The 21,284-nt window shown below is 36.7% G+C and overlaps 1 protein-coding gene across 4 annotated transcripts in view; it reads left to right on the forward strand.

Annotated features, from left to right (window-relative positions):
• The window catches only part of AGMO (alkylglycerol monooxygenase), a 200,473-nt gene that overhangs the window by 59,261 nt on the left and 119,928 nt on the right, over positions 1–21,284 (forward strand). The gene's annotated exons all lie outside the window — the stretch shown is intronic.

The raw sequence follows: 21,284 nt of genomic DNA on the forward strand, positions 1-21,284 counted from the left end.
TATGTCTAGGTACAAGTAGTGTTTGTATTTTATTAGTTACCGTACTTCCTCATTCAAACTGTTTAGTTCATTATTTAGAATGTAGCATTGTTAGATTGCTTTTAGTTTTAATTTTTTATTTAACTCATACAACTTGGCTGATTGCAGGGAATATAAATTGGTTTACGTTAGAATAGATGACATTAAATAGAAGTGACTGAACCTTAAAAAATTACTTTCTTTAAAGGTTTTATTTGTTTATTTGCTTAGTTTTAGTCAAATTAAAGAGCTGAGTAAGTTTTCTGTTAATTTTTATCAAGGTTCTTTTAAATTTGTGTGCCCTGATTTTGAATTCAGGTGTGGAGCCAATACACTGAGATATGCTTGGACCAGTATTGCTCAGAGGTAACTGCTGGTGTAGCAGCATCACTATGTTGTGACACAGAAGACAGATTTTACTATTAGTAGGTTCTAATACTGCGTTATTACTAAACTTCATAATTTTGCTACAGCTGATGCAACAATTGTAATATTGCTTAAGCCTTACCCCTTGTTCCTACCGAATATCGAAGAAAAATCTTCAGCCTCAATAGAAATATTTTTTAAACAGTAAATTTCTAGACTTTGTGATTTCAGTAAAAAAAAAAAAATCTTAGCAAGTGTGACTCAAGTGCATTATACACATTCTGAAATCAAAAGGAGTATTGTCACAACCCCAAATTTGTTGCTTTGTAATCATCTCATTGATTTAGTGTAATGTTTGTGGGTCTTTCCAGAACTATGTTCCTGATTTCTTAGGGACTGTTCTCCAAGGATGGGTTAAAATGTCTAAAGGACTACCTTGTGATGATGGATAAAAATCAAACATTGAAGAATTTGATCAATCTCTTTTTTATTAATTTTTTAAAAATTAATTTTAGTGGTTTTTTTAGTCTTTTATTTATTGTTACAGTGACAAGTTGATAAGGTAATTCCAAGTCACTGCATCTGTATTTTTATTAATTTTCATCATTTAAAGATGTTTAAAGTTTTGAAAGGGAAATTTTGCCTTACTTAGGAATAATCCCTTTGGGGGAGTTTTTGGAAACTTTAAATCCCAGTCAATAGCCCCATGCACAGAAAAAAAAAAAAATTGGTCATCTTTTCTGCAGCACTGACAGCTTTGGCTTATATTAAAATTACAAAAACACCCTTAAAACCACAGCCCAAAATCTGCCATTGGATTTTATTTGGAAATATAGCCACATGTTCACCATCCCTTGCTATTATTAAAAATCGGATTATTTTAGCAACAACAGTGTTTGCTCATTTTTGGTTGATCTTGATTTTGAGTTCAGGATACAAAATGACAATGTCATGCTGAGGGAATTTCATTATTTTGAGGCCAGTTTCTGTGACGAGGAAGACACTGGAAATGTTTAACATTAGGTTTTAAATTTTTACAGCAAATTTTACTTCTACAAAGCTTTAGTAAATACTAAACTTCCTGAAGTCAGTAGAACTCTAATGCCATGAGTTGTTTTGCATTTTGGATTATAATAAAAAAAATCAAGATAACTATGTTTTATTTTCTGATGTGTCAGAATAACATGAAACTCAAAAGTAAGATTGTGCTTTTCTTTGTTATATGCAAATTTCTTATTGACTTATAACAGTTGTTTGTGTGGTTAACAAAGAATTAGATTTCTTGGATGCAGGCAAAATGCGCAATGGAAGATATATACTTATTTACTTTTTCTCTAAATTTAGCCAATGTCATTGCCTTGTGGAAAACTGTATTCAGAATTTTAACTTTAAACAATAAAAGTACTTTGTTGTTTGTTAGTTTTAGAAGAATATATTTCCTTCCAGTTTTTCTTACCCTTAAAACAAAAAACCCCTTCAATTTCTAGTCCTAGCAAGCAAAGAAGCTTAATACTAAACACCTTTAAATCAGAGTTTTTCCACATATGCATTCCAATCTAAGGAGTTTTTACACAGAAAATATATGTTTAAAATACAGTTTTTTCTAAACTAAAAATCAAAATTAGCTGTGCAAGTGAAACTGATGCAATCAGCTAGTTTCTTGGAAACCGTAAAAAGTGGCTGTCAGTAACTAGGAGAAAGATTACACCTTTGTAGGGCTTAATTTGTTGTTGTCATGGTCTCTGGGAAAGAAATCTAAGTGGAAGACAGAAAACAAAGTCCCATTTCTTTTTCCATGCACCTTTAAATACATCAGTAGCATCTGGACATCAGTTTGATCCCTAAAATTGAAACTGGGTTCAGTAGAGTATGGTAAAGTGAGACTTTCAAAACGGCAATAAAAGCAGCTGTTGGATCTCCAGCATAAGGGTGGCAAAGTGATGCCTCTAAACATGTTAAGGCTGATTGAAGAACAGACCAGAAAGTTACTTAACAGAAAGTTTATGTAAAGGTAAATATTGAAACTATTCTTGCTGTATGTGAGGACCACCTGCCAAGTGAATCAGATTTACATTAGAATGCATGTGTGCTGTGGTCTTTGTCACCAGCCTAATTAAAAGATCCTTCTGAATCCACTATGGTACTTTTCTTCACCACGTGCTTTCCAGAGAAAATTGTATGCATGGGGGATGCTGCCTTGCTGAGCAGTATGGCTGTGCAGAGGCACTGCAGATCCCACCTGCCTGGCAGATCCCACCATCAGTGCAATGCGGTGCATCGGGTCAGGACACAGCCGATGTACTCCTGTATCATGGACATGAGACCTCTACTTAAAAACATTTAGATTCATAAGGCTAACCAAAGAAATTTGTTTACATATATGGGTGGGAAGCATCATTTTGTACTTTGTCTGCCTTACCTCTTCAAACTTTGATGCTGCTATGGCTTAGGTACAAGTTTGCCTTTCAATGCCATCAATGCTTACATGGTGTGAAGTCAGGCGATTACATTCAGTTTCTAAAGGAGAAGAACTACCTCTTTGTTCTTGCTTCATTTTTTCTAATCACTTCAAGCCCCGCTCACTGTGAGCTGTCTCTGAAGGGAGTAGCCCTGATCCCGCACTCCCTGTCACCCTGCACATGGCTGCCCATCGCTTCCCCCACCGTGCAGGCCACTCCACTCGGGGGGATTATACAAATCCAGGAACATAACCCTCTGCCACACCATCATTCTCCTCCACTCATGCCCTCCCCTGGCATTTTCTTCTCCTTTAAGTCCAGCTGCCATCTCACCCTGACTGCTTTGTTGCTCAGGTGTGCATCAGCTCTTTCCTTGAGCTGACTCCATTTAGTAATCCGTTGTACTGCCAAGGAAAGGCATATTTCTAATTTTTGATAGGTGTAAGATCCAGAGATATAGGAAATCTTAAACTAAAGGTAATATTATAGTTACCTTTATTACCATCTCTGAATCACCTCATCTAGCTAAAACTGTATACCTATTAACTTTAAACACTCTTGTAGGAAATAAATGAAAGATTCTTTACTTTAACTTCGATATCCATTGCATTATATTTTCTTTTGTATGAAATGAACAGAGAACAAGTTTTCAATTAAAAATTACTAACTACATCACAACATATCTATGATAAATTTCATTTTTACTGAAGAAGCATTAATACTTTAATTAAGTAATAAATTATCATTTAATCTGTATAAATATAATATTAAAAATCTGAGGTTCTTCTGTATGATTTAGTACTTAATATAAGTCTGCACAATCCTGCAGAATGCTATCCATTCACGTTAGCAAGATAATTTACTTTTTACTTAATCCTGCTGTCCACAGACAAACATGGTTGATCATCTGGACAGCAGTATAGGTTGTTAATATATATGTTGTTAATCAGCTTATTAGTGCTATTGACAGTTGATCCTATTATACTTCCTATTTTTAACTTAAATTCCCACTGATTATTTAAAAATAGTAATTATTTTTTAAATATTGACATATTTAAATTTATCATGATCTATTTTAAAATTTGTTAGCAGTACTTTTCATTAAAAAATACCCTTTGTCCCTAACATTGCATTGATTGTCCCCATTAACTGCTTAACCAAGTCGTTGATTACTTTTCTGCAGCTATAAAGAAATTAAGACATTTTGGACTTAGTAAGTAAATAGTTAAAGTGCATACTTTATTAAGTTCTTAATATTATAACTGTTAAAGTCTCCTTGGATTTTTAGTATTAATGACTCTTTGTTCTTAAGTTACATCCCCTAGCCTCTTTTCTTGGAGGCTTTCCTTCATGGCTCCCTCAGCAGTACTGAGGCCACACATAGCAAATACAATAGCTGATGCTTATTTATAAAGGATTTGACCTATTCCTTTCTGCTCGCCCCTTGCAACTTCTCCCTTATGACCTCAACATTTCACTCAGTCAAGCCCTGTAAAATTCTGCTTGTTTGTGGGAAGTGCTTTTAATGAGAGAATATAGTATCATTTTCCTTGTTTGTTGGTCATTGTCCTCACAATTGCTATGGTAGAGTTGGTTGCACAGATGTTGTATTTTGAGCTGAAAATTTTTCCTGACAGTTGTGTAAGGCTGCCTTAATCGCTGCAGGCTTTCTCAGCCGTCCCTTGGCTGTGACCTATGACATCTTCACTCCCCTATTTCTAAAACCATTTCCTAATAGAACCCAGCAGATCTTGTCTATGATAAATTGTAATTCTGGGTTGCAGCTGGAGATCTCATCAGATGTGCAGTGTGTTCTGGGGCTCATTCATTAATCCAAAATAGTGGCCACAGGCAAATCCCTACATGCACGTTTGAAGTTTTAAAGCTCAGTTGTGCTGAAAACTGGCCTAGTAAATTAGGCTATGAGTAGGATCTGTGTTCATAGTCAGTCACCTCTACCTGTATACCAATGGGTGACTGTACTGCAGAGGGGATGTCATTAGATAATACATAGCAACATACTTAAACAGAAGTACACAGAGTATGGTATGTTTATGGACTCAAAATCTTATGTGCATGTTGCTCAGCTTTCTTGATTTTACATTTATATAACTTTAACTTCAAAGGAGCCATCCTGTTAAGAGCTCAAAATCACACTTAATCTCTTTGTGCGTTGTCCATAGCCTGCCTCTCTTCCATATTTTAAGTGATTTTGTACTAATCTTCTGGGCTGAAGAAGCATCAAATCCATCTCGACATGCAAAGTGATAGAATGAAGTGCTGAGGGGCAGAGGAGTGTTATTGTTCTTTGTCAAGAGCTTTACTAGTCAGTAGAGGATGGCCATGAATATAAGGTGATGTTTTTTAACCATGCTCTGACTGCCATAAGCATCATTTGGATTCATAGCAACTGGCCTAATTCTAAGCCAGAGTTTCCCATGAATATTTGTTGAGGTAGGGCAAAGCCATATTTGGGAAAATCAGCAGCAGTGTATGAGTTGGGGCTGGTGAGTTGCTTGCACAGGCCTTGGAGCTGTAGCTTGGCCATTCTAAAGATCTGATTGACACCCAGAGATCAAAACACTAGGCATCACACCAAGAGAATTTGTACAGATTTGGGAAAAATGATTGGGGGGGCAGGAAATTTCAGGGCAGAGCAGCTATATTTCTCAATAATTATCTCATTGATCTTATCTAGTAAGACCAGAGATTAGTCAGTAGGTTAATTTTTCTTGTCCAGGCTTCCTCCAATATTTTGACATACAACAAAAATGTTATGAAGACAACCAGTTTTTTTAGTAGTGTGCCATCAGCAAAATTTTTCTATGCAGAAATAAAAAATTAATGAAGTACACTTCTGAAAATGACTAGGAACAATCTTCTGGATCTTTATGGTTGCTGATCTTCTTGATTTATCTAAGAATTTAATACAAATGTTTATCATTTGTGGTTCACTTTTTAAGCTGCAAGAAAACCATCCCGCCTCTAGATTTTACGGTGCATGATCTCATAAACTGCATACTCCTTGGGTAATGAGGTTGGCAATTTATATGTAAGCTCCTAACATCCATAGGACACCAAAGGTATGAAATTATTCTAGAGTTTAAGTTCAAGAAACTTTATTTATGGTCTCTAGAGAGTCCCATTGTTTCACAGGCTTTATTATCTCCTGTTGCTCTAGTCTAGCACTGCAGCTCAAGAGAAGACTGACACAGCCTACTGTACATGCACACTGCTGAGGCCTCAGCACCTTGCAGGATTAAGCCCTATCTGAAAAACTGCTTGTGAGTGAGACGTTATTCCTGAGCTTGATTTATATGCCATTTTTGTCTACTCTAATTTGATAGAACAGATTATGATAAAAATACTTAAACTATCTCAAAACTACTTAAGTAAAATAAGGGAAAATGCAGAAAAACTCAATATAATAATGAAATCAGGTCACCTTTCTGAGGTTTTTATTTTTTTAATAATAAACATAATTATGGAAAGAATAATTTCTTTTAACCCTTAAACTGGATTGAAATTAAAGCGTTTAAGCAATTTTGATAAAAGGAGACTGCAAAAAAATCTTTAAACATTTAAAAAATACCAACACTCACAGAAAATCCACTCACAGAGTTTCTTCAAACAGATCTTTGTCCCCGGTTAGGCTCATGAAACCATGAGGTCTGAGTCTGATTTGATCTGTTCACTTCTCTACTGGAAGAGAAGAGAGTTGAATTAAATGTGAACAGAAAGTTGTGACCATGCTATTATGTAGTGTTTTTGAGAATTCTCTGAGAAATGTGCTTACTGTGTACTTCCCATTTTGTGCATGTTCATCTGTTGATCTAAGAGTCAAGTAGAATATTGATACACTTGAAAATATGCTAGAAGAGTCACAGAAAAGGCTGTGATGGCTGGCATAGAGTATATTGGTTTTGCCCTTGATTCTTTTCACTTTTTAAGTGTTCTTCCGATATTCAGACTGATTATGTAAGAGCATTCTGCTCTTCTCTGCTGCATTAAAACAAGGGGACAGTAAGTAGTCCAGAATAAATATCTTCATTAAAATATGCAAAGGCAGAATCAAATCTGCATAACTGAACATCTGTATGTACAGTACACTAACATAATATTTAGTCAGATGATCACACAGGTATTATGGCTGTGGACTTCAAGAGAAGCTCCCCAAAACTACCTCTCAGTGTGTTTTGCTGCATAATAAGGTCTTTCAGCTCAATTTCTTGCATAAATGCTTATTTTATTGTGCTGAATTAATGAGGATGGCATTAATTGATGTAATACATGGATAAATGCTAAGTTGTTTCAGTTGTTCAGTTACTTACACAAAGGCCATCAAGACTGTACATGGTGCAAAATAAAAGAAGCATTTTTAAATCTCTGTGAATCTGATTGAACAAAACATTTGAACAGACAAATAATCACATCTCCATATGTAGCAGGTCCCAAATTAATGAGACCTTTGAGATACAACTGCTCATCTGACTTTCCTTGAAATGCAAGAAAGCTGGAATATAGTGAAGGCTTCCAATATCTAAAGCTCTGCCTTACCACAACAGTGGATATGTACATAAACTAGAACAAGAAAACTGTCTGAATACAGATACCCCAAAACTTTGAAATGTGTCAAGCTGGAAAAAGATGCGAAAACCCATGTATTTCCTGCCCACTGTGTCATTTCAGGGAAGGGTGCAACTCCAAGAAGTTTATAGTGATATCCTGATTTGAATAATCCCCATGCAAGGTTTTTTCTGTACTCCTTGGAAAGTCTTCTTTCCATCAGCTTTGGCTATACTCACTCCACCTGTCATTCCATTGCCAGGCCAGCCCAGTATGTTTAAAGAAAATGTGCTGTCACTATAAATCGTAAACAAACCAGCCAAAAACCCATGCCATGTATCAATGAAAATGCTTGCATGTCTGCAGAATCAGGATCAAGAAAATGTGTGAAGTATGTTGTTAAAGCTATTCCTGAAATGTGATCTATACTGGGAGCTGTAGTATATTTTTAGTTTCAAACTCTTCCTCTAGCATTCCTCTGGAATAATTATGAGGAAATGAAGCAGCAATCCATAACTGTGAATATTAGTAGCTGAAGGAAGTACCATGTTCTATGCCTGCTTTAATAAACATATATGAAGAATAGGTATAGCTAGTTTATACATTTTTGTAGTTTCCCCTAAGGCTCCTGATAGATGTGAACTGGAATTTAGCAGTTCACGTGGCCTCGTGCTCCTGCACCTGGAATGCTTGAAGAGCCGAATCAAAACTCAGACTCTAATCGACCAAGATGACATTTAAAATGTAAATAGACATAAATGCAGAATAATTTCTAAACTTGTATAAAGTGTATGATAGCCACAGTTTATTGTGTCTTAAATATTACAATGTATGATATCAAATTACATTGGAGAGAGCTATTTTGGAAAGTAAAGATAGGTGTTGAGTGGATTGCTCTTACATCCAGTTGTAATACTGTAAAGCTTGCATTCCTGTACTGTTTGTTAACTTTTTCACTGGATTATTAGAATCTTTACAGCATGAGTATACCCCACAACTGGTAATAAGTTTGCTTTGCTAACAGTAATTTAGATCTGCTGTCAAGCAAAAGCCATTCTCACATTAGTTTGAATTATAAAATAAGCTTTATCTTATAAATGAAAATTGCTTGTATAGTTTTGAAATAAAATAATGCAAATGGGAGCTTAGAGATGTCAATTTTTTTCTTGCACCTGTGAAACACCTTCCTGAATTTAAATTTATAGCCTCTGAACTGTGACACATGTTAGATGAAGGAGAGCTTTAGACATGGTCGGCGCAGTTGTAGATTAATGTGTCATGCAGTCCGTGTGACTACAGGTTAGTCATGCCCATTAGTTTTCCTTCAAAATGTCATCTTTTCATACAGGAAATATGGTTTAACTTTAGATTTTGTTTTTATCTAGTAGCACTTAATCCTCTAGATTAAGTTTTTGTTTGGGTTTTTTTTTCTTTCCCTTTTTATATGGTTTGCTATATAATTTGTGTTGTAAAAAGCAAAACTTCTGTTACACCTACCAGTTTCTCCTCTGGGTAGGCAGCATTGTAAATTATTAAATACAACTACAGACAGTGTCATGATAACTTTTAATGTGATGGTGAAGTGAGAGCATTGATCTTATGTAATTTGAGTCAGAAAAATCTGAACAGGTAAACTATTTGTAACTTCTTACAGCTGAATAGGAACATAAGTAATATTAGTAACAGAAAAAAGGCCATCTGGTCCAGCTTGCCTGAGTTTGTTTGATTGGTTGATTATAATCTCAACCACCTGCTTTTCCACTGAGTTCTACTTCATCAGTCCTATCCTATTCCAGAAACAAATGTATCTGTCTCTTGTACACCTTTATAAATCTTTCCTTATAACTTTGATTATTCAGACCTTATGTGGTCTTATGGCACAGGAGATCCCAAAGTCTCAGAAGAGATTGGAGCTGGTAGGTTCTGGATGCTCAACAAATGCACAGAAAGAAATGCTCGTGATCTGAGGGTTTGTAATCTAGTTTCAGAGAAAATATGTGGATGATTAGAAGAGTGGTGTGATAGAATTAGGTGAACATCTGTGTGGTATGATATTTTCAACTACAAAATGCAGATGTTTATTTTGCTTTTAGATTTAACAACAGACACCTCTACTGTTTATAATCTGTACTGACATCCTGCTAAGACATTTATTATTCTTTTCTCCAATTTTTATCAAGGCAGTACTACCTTTCTTGTATTTTTGAGGGGGGAATAAGAAAAGTAGCACTCTTAAACTACAGTTCCTTTTGCTAGGAGCAGAGGGAAGTAAACAACAGCCCTGTGAAGTAACACTTTCATTCTATAAACTAAAAAACAGAGAAATTTACTGTTCTGCCCATGTCTCTCAATTTCCATTTACTTTATCAGACATACTGCTTCTTTATGGCAGTGGTTAAGTAATTGGGAATGTTATTTAAATGGGATCAAAGTGATTAAACAATCACTTAAAAAATGGTTTGATCTGTTTCTGCAAAATAATGTCAACTTTCATATCCTTCAAGTTCTTTATAAACACGTGTGAATTTACTGTCCTGATGTGTTTCAGCAACAAAATCTAAATTAGGGTCACTTGTGTTCATAAAAATTGTTTGTTTTTTTTTTCTTTCTTCCCCCTCCCTGGAGGTGAAATGTGCTATAGCCACTGTCCTAGATTTTGTGATACTGGCACCAGGTGCTGTAAATTATACTACTTCGATTACCTGGGTCTTGATTCCCTAGTGAAAGCTCCTAGCAATTCCTCTGGGGTTTTAGCAAAGGATGTTCTTAGCCTGGACTGGCACTGTTGTGCTGTGCCTCTCTCCGGCTATTTTTCAGCTGCTGCTGAGTGTCTCCTGGCTAAGCAGCTGAAAAAAAGACTTCATCCATTGCTGGGGCCTTCTACCAAATAATGTAAGGTAGCGCTGGGTTGAATACAGGGTAGTCATTTAACTTACAAGCTTTGAGAGCTCCCATGCTGGATATAGAGATAATGGGTACTGGCACGCATATAAAATATCCTATGAAATTATACATAAATGCTTACTGTTCGATTTGCCTTAACACACTGTAAAACTTTGTACTTACAAGTATGTTTTCCATAAAAAAATCAACACTTTGCAGATAAAGAGAAAGATTCTCTGTTTCCCTCTGCTCCCCTGCTAACTGTGGGAGGAGATTGGCTGTGGAGTAACAGGATTTTTTTGGTAACTAGAGTTATGTTTGGCACAATATGCATAAAGAGGCCAACAGCACACTCTCATTTTGGGTCAGTTCTTTTGTCTAGCAATGAATTTTAACCAGAGATCTCAAAGCAGCAGAAAAATTCTATTTTTATATTGAAAATAAAATACCCTACCCTTGCCAGATAATAGTGACACTTTATAAAATAGAGGAGCCTATTTTTCTTAGGCAGATCTGTTTCCTATATACAGTTTTAGTGGTTGAGGTAAGTCTGCAGTCCAGTATCTTGCACTTCATAGCTTTAATGCTTATTTTTGTGTGTTTGGAAAGTACAAAGTACAACAGATGCATCCTGCATTGAGCTTTCAATCTTAGCTCATTTTATAGCTTAGAGCAAACAGATAAAGGATAAAAATCAAGTAATTTACAGTGGGATATATTAAAATGTCATAATTAATCAGTTAAAAATACTTCTTTTCCGTACTTGGTATTTTCTGTCTCTGAAATCCTTTCCGTTCTGTTAGCTCTGCTACTAATTATCCAGCCACTAGCTGTAGGCCTTTAAAGTCAGAAAATGCAACATCAGTCAGGAGACATGTGGCTGCAAAAACCAGTGAGCATGTAGGAGGAGTGCCTTTTCAGGTCAAGTGCTATAGCTGTACTTTGACAAATCAGTCTGAATTAGCATCATAGAAGCCTGTTGGTATTCCTGCTCCCCCGCACCTCCAGCTTCATCTGTTAGCTGCTGCTGTTGCCAACCCTCATTTTACGCTCCCAGACCTGTCATCTGTTTCAGTGTTTGCTGGCAGTGCTGGAGTAGCTTCGTCCCCACAAATATCACTACCAAAACTTACGGCAAACATTGATATGAATTCCGTACCTGAAACTCCACTGCCTGTGGCTTCACCAGTCTTCAGCTAGTAATAATTTATTAATATTTTAGGAAAAGAGGAGATGGAATATAATGTAATTGCTCTGACTGGTGGTCAAAGTTCAACAGATAGCATCAGTAGCAATGGACACTCAAGTAAAAGGCTTTCTTAAAGGCTGTTTCATGCCTTTTTTGCTAAATGTGTTTGATCATACTGCTGGTACCTGTATGCCCATGGATGGCTCCAATGTAAAGACCTAATTGTGTAGACCCAATGTAGGCACGTGTCTTTGTGCCCTGCTGAAGGGACAGAGCAGGGAGTGGTGGGAGAGAGAACCTTAAAGATAGCATTCTGGTGCTAGAGGCATCTTCTAGATAGTCCTAGATGACACACTTAGGGGTGGGCTTTACCAGATGGATCCCAGCTTGGTGGGGTATGGAGACAAGCTTATATGTCCCCTTTCTTTTTCACCTTTAAATTGAGGCTGCATGCTTTGACAGTTGCTTGTGTTCTGGTCTCTTTATCTAATCTGTCTACGTGGCTTCCATGTCCTCCTTGTTAGAGTGATAAATGGAAAAGGCTATTAAAGTTTCAGCACACTTAATAGTGTCCAGAGACAATCTGTTGTATGACAGATGCAGCGATAGGTATTTACTCAATGGACACAAAGGATCTACTGTTAGCTATATGCTTTTAGGAGTGGGAGTATAATATACGTACTTACAACACTGGTCCAAATGTAATCTGTGGAAGCGCAGGTTTCTTTTTTTATGCATCACGTATGCTATAAATAAGCAGTATGACTACAAAATACAATGGATCTATCACTGTTAAATAAGCACGTGGTATCTGTTACTATATTGGCTCTTTTTATCTCTCAGAGAAATAATTTGACACTTGTTAAACAAATGCATAAATAAATATGGGTGGCCAATCTCACTAAATACCTGAACTTGACCACAAAGCGTCAACTGTCCTTTGTTTTGAATTGTATAATATATAATGAACTTGTTTCAAAATCTGTTAAAGTTAATGGATATTTTTCAACTGAATTCAGTAAGAATCAGGTCCACAGAAAGTACAAAACTCGTGCATTTCCTAAAGTGCCTGTCTGGGTTTTTCTATGGTTTGCAAATCTACAAAGGAATGGGACAAAAGTTGGATGTAAATGTTTTTTTCTAGAATATTTTAAAGTTTATTTAAGGGTGGTGGTGTGTCTTGATGTCCCCCAGCTTCCCTGATATCTCAGTAAATTTCAATAGAATCCTTTGCAAATCTAGTCTATATTTCCACACATCTATCATTCAGGAACTTGGCTTAATAAATCACCTAAAACAGTCTGCAAGAGAAAACTGTCTAGAGCTAATTTCTCTTTTATACTAGAATAACTCCATTGACTTATCAGTGTTAATTCTTACTTTATCTGGCTTGGAAAAATGAAGAACCAAAGAAATGAATGCAGGAAATCAACCTAAAAGGTAAAAGTTACGTGAAGGGGCCATGGATATTTCCTTTGAAAAAGTATGTTTATGCCTTTGAGTTGGAGGACTTTAATTCATTCCAGTTCATCTTTTTTTGTTGGTTTTTTTTTTTTGTTTGTGTGTATTTCCCTAGCATTCTTTGAATGTATTGTTCTGAGGGGCAAAAAGTAAGATTAATGTGGCTGAGTTAGTATCGGTTATTGTTTTCTTCCTAATATCCTGCAGCTTTATGTTGCTTTAACGTATGCACATTCAGAGTTTTGAACATTGTGGGAAAAGGTTTCACTGGCATCCATTCTTGCCATTAAAGTGCTTCCCATCTGAATATTGCCTGCCAAAATATGTGGTATCCTGCAGAGCAAGAGGATGAGGACACGGATTGCAATGAAGCTGAACAGTTTGCACTTCCTAACGGTGACACCAGACATCAATCTTTTGTAGAGACAGCCCAGGATACAGGAGCATAAGAACTCTCACCCCCACTCCCCCACCAAAAAAACAAAAGGAGAATTATCTTCTCTTTTTTTTTTTTTCTATTTCATTCCAGCAGTTTCCTTCTAAGATCCTCCAAGATGAATATGTTCTCAAATTGCATAAGCTGACATTTCAGTGGCTGAGACGCTTATGAGGAAGGAAAAAAAAAAAAAGAATTGAAGTAAAAAAAAATGTAGGTTCTCTGAAGTAACTTTTTTTTTTTTTTTAAAGAATTTATTTAATTTAGTCTCAGTTCTCTTTATCATCAAGCTAAGGAGTAGAGTGCTAATTTGGTCACAGTTAATGTGTTTCACACATTTATACCACAGTTTGACATCAGTATTCAGTAACACCAAGTTATATTATACAGGTTGGCAATGGCTCAGAACTAAAGATTGCCAGTGCTGTAATCGGCCATATTTGGAGAAGCTTGAGTCAAGTCTGCAGCTTGTATAAAGTGGCACAGATCTGTAGAAGTCACTTTGCACCAGATCTTTACATCTTCCTTACAATTTGTTGCAGGTTTTTATTTGAATATATAAATCTAATTTCACCAACAGGATGATTTATAGTTGTGCAATTAATGAGCCATGTGCTCCTCTTTGTAGTAAAAAAGGTGCAGAAAGAGCTAAGTAAGTGCTGCAAAAAATTGCTACATCAATGAGCTGCAGAAGTTAACATATATTGTGTCACTCAATCAAGAGGCTGTAAGGGTGTAAGGTGGATAAACTGCTATAACCAGTAGGAACCCTCACTGAAGAAGGGATGGTTGGAAAACTTGAGCCCAATATTGGTGGGAAATGCTTGACAGGGCTTGGGACTGGGTTCCCAAACAGGATTTTATGCTATGATTTAGTGATCCTTGAAAGTGCCATGGCACCAATTTATTTTTGGTACAAATCAGAGCTGTTTTCAGAGTCTTACACCTAAAGAATCTGTTACGAAAGCCAGAACTGGAAAACAGGGTACCTGAATCAAGCTTTATACACCCATGAAAGAGACAAGTGTCAGTGTAACAGCTGCCACCATCATGGTTTGTCATGATCCAGAGACTCGGATCTTTGCTACACTGGTTATCCAGAACTCAGGCAAACAAAACTTTAACCAGCTGCAGAGCTGCTCCAAGCAACTAGAGAACTTGAACAATTGGCTTCAGGAAGGTGTACGAAACAGGTTGATCTGGCAAGTTGGTATAGCAGAATTTGTGTGAGAGACCTGCTGTGTACTGAAAGACTTGCCAAATATTGCACTATTTTCAGAGGTAACATTTATAAACATTACTAAAACTTCATTCCTTCTGTGTGTTTCTTCATCTTTTGAGTTTTTCCTATTTGTCTTTGTGGAAGTGTCCAAATCCAACATTTGCATGCTAAAATTGCTTTGGATCATTTATCTTCGCAATATCTTTTCCCCACAAAGGAATGCACATTCATTTTCTATTAAAACTATGAGTGAAGTCAGAGATTGAGTCACTGTGAATTAATTTCTGAATCCTTACCTAATAACCTTTATTCCTTTGTGGTTTTCCATGGCATGTGTGGAAAGAGGCAGTTCGATTCCCGCCAACTGTATGAAAAGCTCACAGGCCATGGGTTGGGACTGTCCTAATGTAATTAGCAGAGACTCTTACTCTTGTTTACATGGATATAACTACATTGCATGAAGTTTGATCCATGCAGCTTAGCTTCCGAGGGAACTACTCCTACTAAAAGAGACTGAGTCTTTGGGAACACTGTGGGTTTTTTTCTAGCCTTTCCATTGATGTCGTATGCTTATGAGGATGCCAGGAAATAATGCAGGGCACGTATGGGTTGAGAGGACCATTATTTTTGACCTGGCAAAGCTCTGCTTTTCTAACCACTTGATATCTTAAATATTTTACAGATTCAGAAGTGTATCTGAGTATAATTCACAGTCCCCCAGATTCTTGCTAAGAGGGGATATGATCTGGCCCATTGTTTATTCTGGGTAGCATATGTAATCCTTTGGCTTGTTTTGATTCTTCCCACGTTTCGCTAGACCATTCTGCATCTTAAGTTTTGCAAACCTTATTGTGGATTTTTCGTGTGGGAGCAGTTTTGTGTTTTCAACTGGTATGGCAGCAGATCAAGCAGGAGGTTTTGGCTTGTGCACTGATTCTGGAGACAGGTTTTGTAGAAGGTTGCTCCAATTTTTGGCTTGTAAGCCATGGGAGCATATACCATGTATTACTTGATTATAAGTTAGCCCACTCACTAAATAGTTTGCTGACCACATACAGTAACTTAAGAAGAGGGCTGAAAAACAGAGATAATACTGAACAAAGCACAGAAAAAGCACATCTTGCATCACAGAATGATCAGATACTGAATGCCTAGTGAAATTTCCTAATTCAGCTGCTGAATTGCAACTGTGTAGGTTACAGAGTGTCTCATGGTAGCATTATTTTCTGTTTGACACTGGCTGTGTGACACGCTGTATGATTGCCTATCCTGGAATTGTCTGGGTACCGCAATGTATTTCATTGCAAAATGACCAAAGAGGACTAGATAGTGCTGAGGCTGAAGAGGTGCTTCTGAGTTGTTCCAGTTCTCCTCCTGACACACAAACACTGGGAGAAAAGGCTAACGTAGTGTGTTTTTCCTATTATTCTAAACACTAGTGGAACTCTTTACTTTCTAAATGCTGAGAACTGGTCTATGTCAGGTACCTGCACAGATAGGTGCTTCTCAATAAAAATGTGCAGAAGAAGAAAGTTAAGAAAATTGTTTGAAGCTCTATAGTGAATCAAGTCTAATTTACCACTTCAACTCAGATCTCCATACAGCTAGTCTTTTGATTTACATATGTGATCATCCTGAGAATACAAACTGCTAACGCTCACTGTAGCTAAGGCCACAGTGTAAGAAAAATGTACACTTTTTTTTTTTTTTAATAAGACACATTTCCCTATATACATACTTCTTTGTGTGTGGTATGTAATACAGTCTTCCAGATAAATTCCTTGGATCTAATCCTGTTCTCATTAAACCCGCACAGCTCTACGCTTACACTAAAGTAACTGAGGAAAGAATTTGTTCCTATAAGAATTATATTTCAAATAAGAAGGAGGCAGAGGCTTTTGGCAAATAACCTATCTTGCAACTCTTATTGAACAATGCCAAAACAAAAACCATAAAGCAGAGTTGGATCAGAAGAGTAACAAATAGGGACTACACCACAACAGACTAAACAGGAGAGTCATGTATGGATCATATCTACTTCTGTAGTGGAGGTAATTAACTAATCTGTGTAGGGACATTTCTGTTTTCATGTGAGGTGGAATGGATTCTAGAGTGACTTCCCAATTTTAATAAAGGCATCCACTCTGGGTCCCAAAATACAGCTTTTTAGCCAACTTTTATTAAAACAATCCAGTAATTGTCCCTCCCAGTAACAAAACTTAAGTGGTGCTCTGTCTCAGTGGTTGTTCATCCAATGCAAGTGTAGAATCCAGCAGGGAATGAGACTCTTTGAAAAAGCCCTGCATGAGAAGAGATTTATTCAAACATTTCAGAAGCATCAACAGAACAGATCAATTAGAACAAGGCAGGAAGGTAGTAAGTAATCAAACAGTTGTTTTGTGAATAAGAAAAGCTAATAGTTTAGTGGAGAAATTATTTAAGTACTATGTATTCTTCTCTGTTTTATCTTTGTAGGAAGGGTTGAAATGCATAGAAAAGGGAAGGGATGACTGGAAGATTTACCTTCCAGGCCATTTTTCTTTCCTCGGTTGTCCTGGGGTTTCTACTAATTCTGACTGGAGAGAAGTAGACCCATGAAGTGATCCTTTTACTATTGCTTGTAGGCGAATGCAGCACAGTGTACCTGCCTCTGAAGCACTGCAGGTTACAGCTGCTGTAGGAAGCAGCAGTTTCTGCGCTGGGGTCAGCAGGGACCATGCCGTGGGCGAGGGGTTTCTTGCCACATGCTTGGCTTTGTGGAGGTCATTGTAATGTGGTAATCTGTGGCACAGCCAATGTAATTTTGCTATCTTCTAAGCTTCTAGCTAGGTAAATAGTGGTTCAGTTCCTCACTGAATACGGAAGGTATCTAACCTTGTAAGAGATGGCAAGCATAGTCAAACTGAAGGTTTTGTTTAAATTTAGGTAGATGCTGAGGGGAAACTTTCACCTGTCCTTCTAGCTACAGTCAGCGTTGACTGAAAGAGAATGGAAACAACATGACTCATCATATGGACGTATTTCTAAATAATCTGTATTTTTTTTCCACTTTACTTTAGATCCAGGTCTTATAAAGCTGTGTGCAAAGCTTTAATTAAAAGGTCTATCTAATCTTTTTTATTCACAAAAGATTCATCAAATCTTTACCATTTCACTGATTTTGAGGACTGTTTAAAAAGGTTGTTTTCATTGATATCACTCTTTGAAATGACTACAGGGTTTTTTGGCATGCATATTTTTCTCCTGATGTTAATAAAATGTGTTGGCCTGTGGAAATCACTGAAAGCTACAGAAGTTAATGAAAAAGTCTCATTTTGTACTCTATGCATTATGTATTCTTAAAGAGAAATCTTACATGCACGATGACCAGTTTCTACTGACACAAAAGAAATGCTTCAGAAGTAGTGAAATATGGCCCAGGCATTGGATCTATCTTTGGGTCTCATAGAAAGGGACTTGATTAGTGTCAAAAAATAAATTTGAAATAGAAAAAAATTAAGGCTAAGTAGAATCATTAGTTGCCATACCAATATGTTTGTGACGGTGTGTGAAACATTTTATGTATTAATTAGGAGGAGGAGGGAGGGAAAAAGTGGAAAAGAAGGATAACATTATTAATCTTTCTTACTTTTGGAAAACCCAGAAAAGAAGATAAAGTGGGACTGCTGCAAAAAGCCTGGCTCCAACTTCTTGGTAACCGATGCTTCATTGGCGCTGCAAGGCTACTATTACGTTTCCCCACAGCCTCCTCTTCTCGAGGCCACTTCCCTTAGCCTCTTATTTTCTTTCTTCTATCCATAGAATTCATATATTGAACTAATGCTAAAAAAGACAAATCTTAATTCTCCTTTAGAATTAGTATTAGGACACAAATATCTCAACCGCTTGGAGCCCGCTGATTTTAGCAGCTGCAAGTCTGACTCTTGAGAGAACTTCATGGAGACTTAAAGAGCTAGAGTGAAAACTGAGGGCCACATGATAACCCATCCATCATCCAGCAACTCCTGTGTAGCGCCAATTTTCTTTCCTTCCTCAACTATCTGCATGGCATCATTCATTCTCTTTTGGGATTACATGCTGATTCTTTTACAGTTTGTATTGGGTGATGGAAGAAAATATTCATTGGTTCTGTACAATGGCAATAGTAATGTATTAAACAATAATTAACTCCAGTAGCAAGATGTAGTTGTTCTATTCTTCCCCAGATGTGAATAGCTCGTCAGGTCTGCACCTATTAACACAAACCTGGGGAAAGCCACACCAGGAAAGGAGGCCCTTGCTGTGCTAGATTATAATAGTATAACTTTCCTCACAACTACATGAAAGGGAAATGCCACCTTTATCTTCTGTTAGAGATAGTTTTTCATAATAGCAGAAGATGCAGAAGGTTTCCAAGACCCAACTGGGTGTAGTATGCAGGAATGTAAAGCTGGTCCCACTGTGAGCAGGAGGTTCGACTAGAGACCTCCTGTGGTTCTCTCCAGCCTGAATTATCCTATGATTCTATGATGTTTGCTCTCCTGAATCAAAAATAGGGGTTTTGTGCACGTGTATTGCAGTTATGTATTTTTTTAATTGTATTTACCAATCACATTTGACTTAGGAAACATCAAAAATTCCATTATAGCATCGTCTGAGTGTCTTCTCCACTTCCATCACCTACTTTTTTCCTGTGGCTTCATGGGAGAATTTGGCTGGAAAGATCTACAAAATGTGGTAATACTTCCCATTTTCTACACAGATTTTTTTACAAACTCTGTGTTGGAATTGGCCATGTCTCGGTCTTGCTCTCTTTTTTTGGTCATTATGTAATAATACATATGAGAAAGTGCATGTGAGAGAGTCTTTTACAATTTCATTCTCGTTCAAATAACTTTTCTCATTTTGCTTCAAGTTATCATCATTATGAATGAAAAAGTGAAACCGCAACTCTTCTATAGACACATACATTTTGGTTTCTGTCATGGGTAGTTGGTGAGCAGTCAGCTGTATTCCTTGAAGAATGCTTGGTCTGTTTCTTACATTTGTGAGATGTCTTTTAGGCTTTATGATTGTAACATTTTTAATGTACTAGTGCTTACAGACTGAGTTTTGGGGTGAACTATTTCACACTTATTCATGATGTTATTCTTTAGCTTCAAATAAAAAGTTATTGATGATCAGTTTCTTCAGATAAATTTTGAAGACAAAAATTATTTCTGATCAACAACCCTGCCTACTTAGCCAAGGATTTTAACATAGTCTGTGTCATTGATGTCAGCAAGAATAGGATTAAGGAGCAGGATTTAATTTACTTAGCTGTAACAGAAGTCAAAACTAGCTTCAGCAGTTATATTACTTGCGGCAGAATTGTTTCTTTATGTCCCTAATATTCCTGTGGTATATTTTTGAATGATAGATCATTTAAGCTGACTCGCACATCTGAAAGATTAACATTTTACCAATATCCAGTTACCTTATTCCATATTCTTGTTAGTGTAAGAGGCAGTTTAACTTAAAAATGAATGCTAATAAAATGCCTTTTTAGTAATTAATTTTGAAAACCATTTGACCTTAACTACAATGAAAGTAGACTGTAAAAATCATCATAGATTCCCTTCCTTGAACTTTTCATAATGCTGAAAAATGACTGAAAGAAGCAAGATCCAGTTACTGTACCCTGTTTGCACAGCTGTACCTCATTGAGTGGAGGCTTGTGTTACACACAGTTTGTGATAGGAAGTAAATGCTTTTAAAACAACTAAGGAGACAGGTCTTTAACCTCCACCTTTTCAGATGCTTTGTTCACTCATTTAGCTTCTGTCCAGGTCTTGGGAAACATTTCAAATACAAATTATTACTGAGTACTGAAGCTCACCTGAATAATTAATCTCCTAGTGAGCTCATTAGGCAGAGATGTATTAAAGGTGGTGTTGGGGTTTTTTTGAGAGAGAGATCACTAATTCTTGATGTAGTGAACACTTGTTCCTTCAGGAACAAATGCATTTAAAGAAGGAAGAATTCTCAGATTGAGTGTTAAGTGTTTTACGATAGTTGAAATTACAGGTTTAATTCAACAATTGTAAGGATTTTCAAGGACTTAGAGCACATTCAAAAATGTTGTTCTCATGTAAATTACCAAACTGTCAAAATTCATTAGATTTAAAATTCTCATTTTCTAGCATACAAGACTTACCTCCTGTTTCAAGACTATCTAGTCCCCTGAAATAGTGAAGACACCTTGAGATTCATTAAGAGGATTTTTTGGCATTACTTCACATTGCAAGTACATGTTAATCACCAGACCTAAACTATTTGACGTAAGCTTGGCACCAGATAATTTCAGGACTTTACATACACATTATAAGATCATTCTGTGAATGGGATTCTAGTATCTGCCAAAGGCACTTGTCTAATTGCTGTGGTGAAACAAGTCAGTGGCAATGGGAGTGTGCACCTGGCAGACAGCCAGTTAACTTTTAGTTTGTGTAATCAGCTGAGGCTTTGTGTATACTTCATCCTCTGAAATACCTGTGACCTTAAATTTAGGTTTATGCTAAATAAGCATTATTTGGGCTGCAGTAACCTCCCACTTTCTTGTTTTGCTATAATTAAGGTCAACCTCATAGCTATACATCTGATGGCCTTGAACATTTCTGTCTTAACCTCCCCCTTAAGACTGTCCAGATATCAATATACCACGCA

Source organism: Harpia harpyja, chromosome 1, assembly GCF_026419915.1.
Source record: "Harpia harpyja isolate bHarHar1 chromosome 1, bHarHar1 primary haplotype, whole genome shotgun sequence".
In the NCBI taxonomy this organism is placed as follows: domain Eukaryota; kingdom Metazoa; phylum Chordata; class Aves; order Accipitriformes; family Accipitridae; genus Harpia; species Harpia harpyja.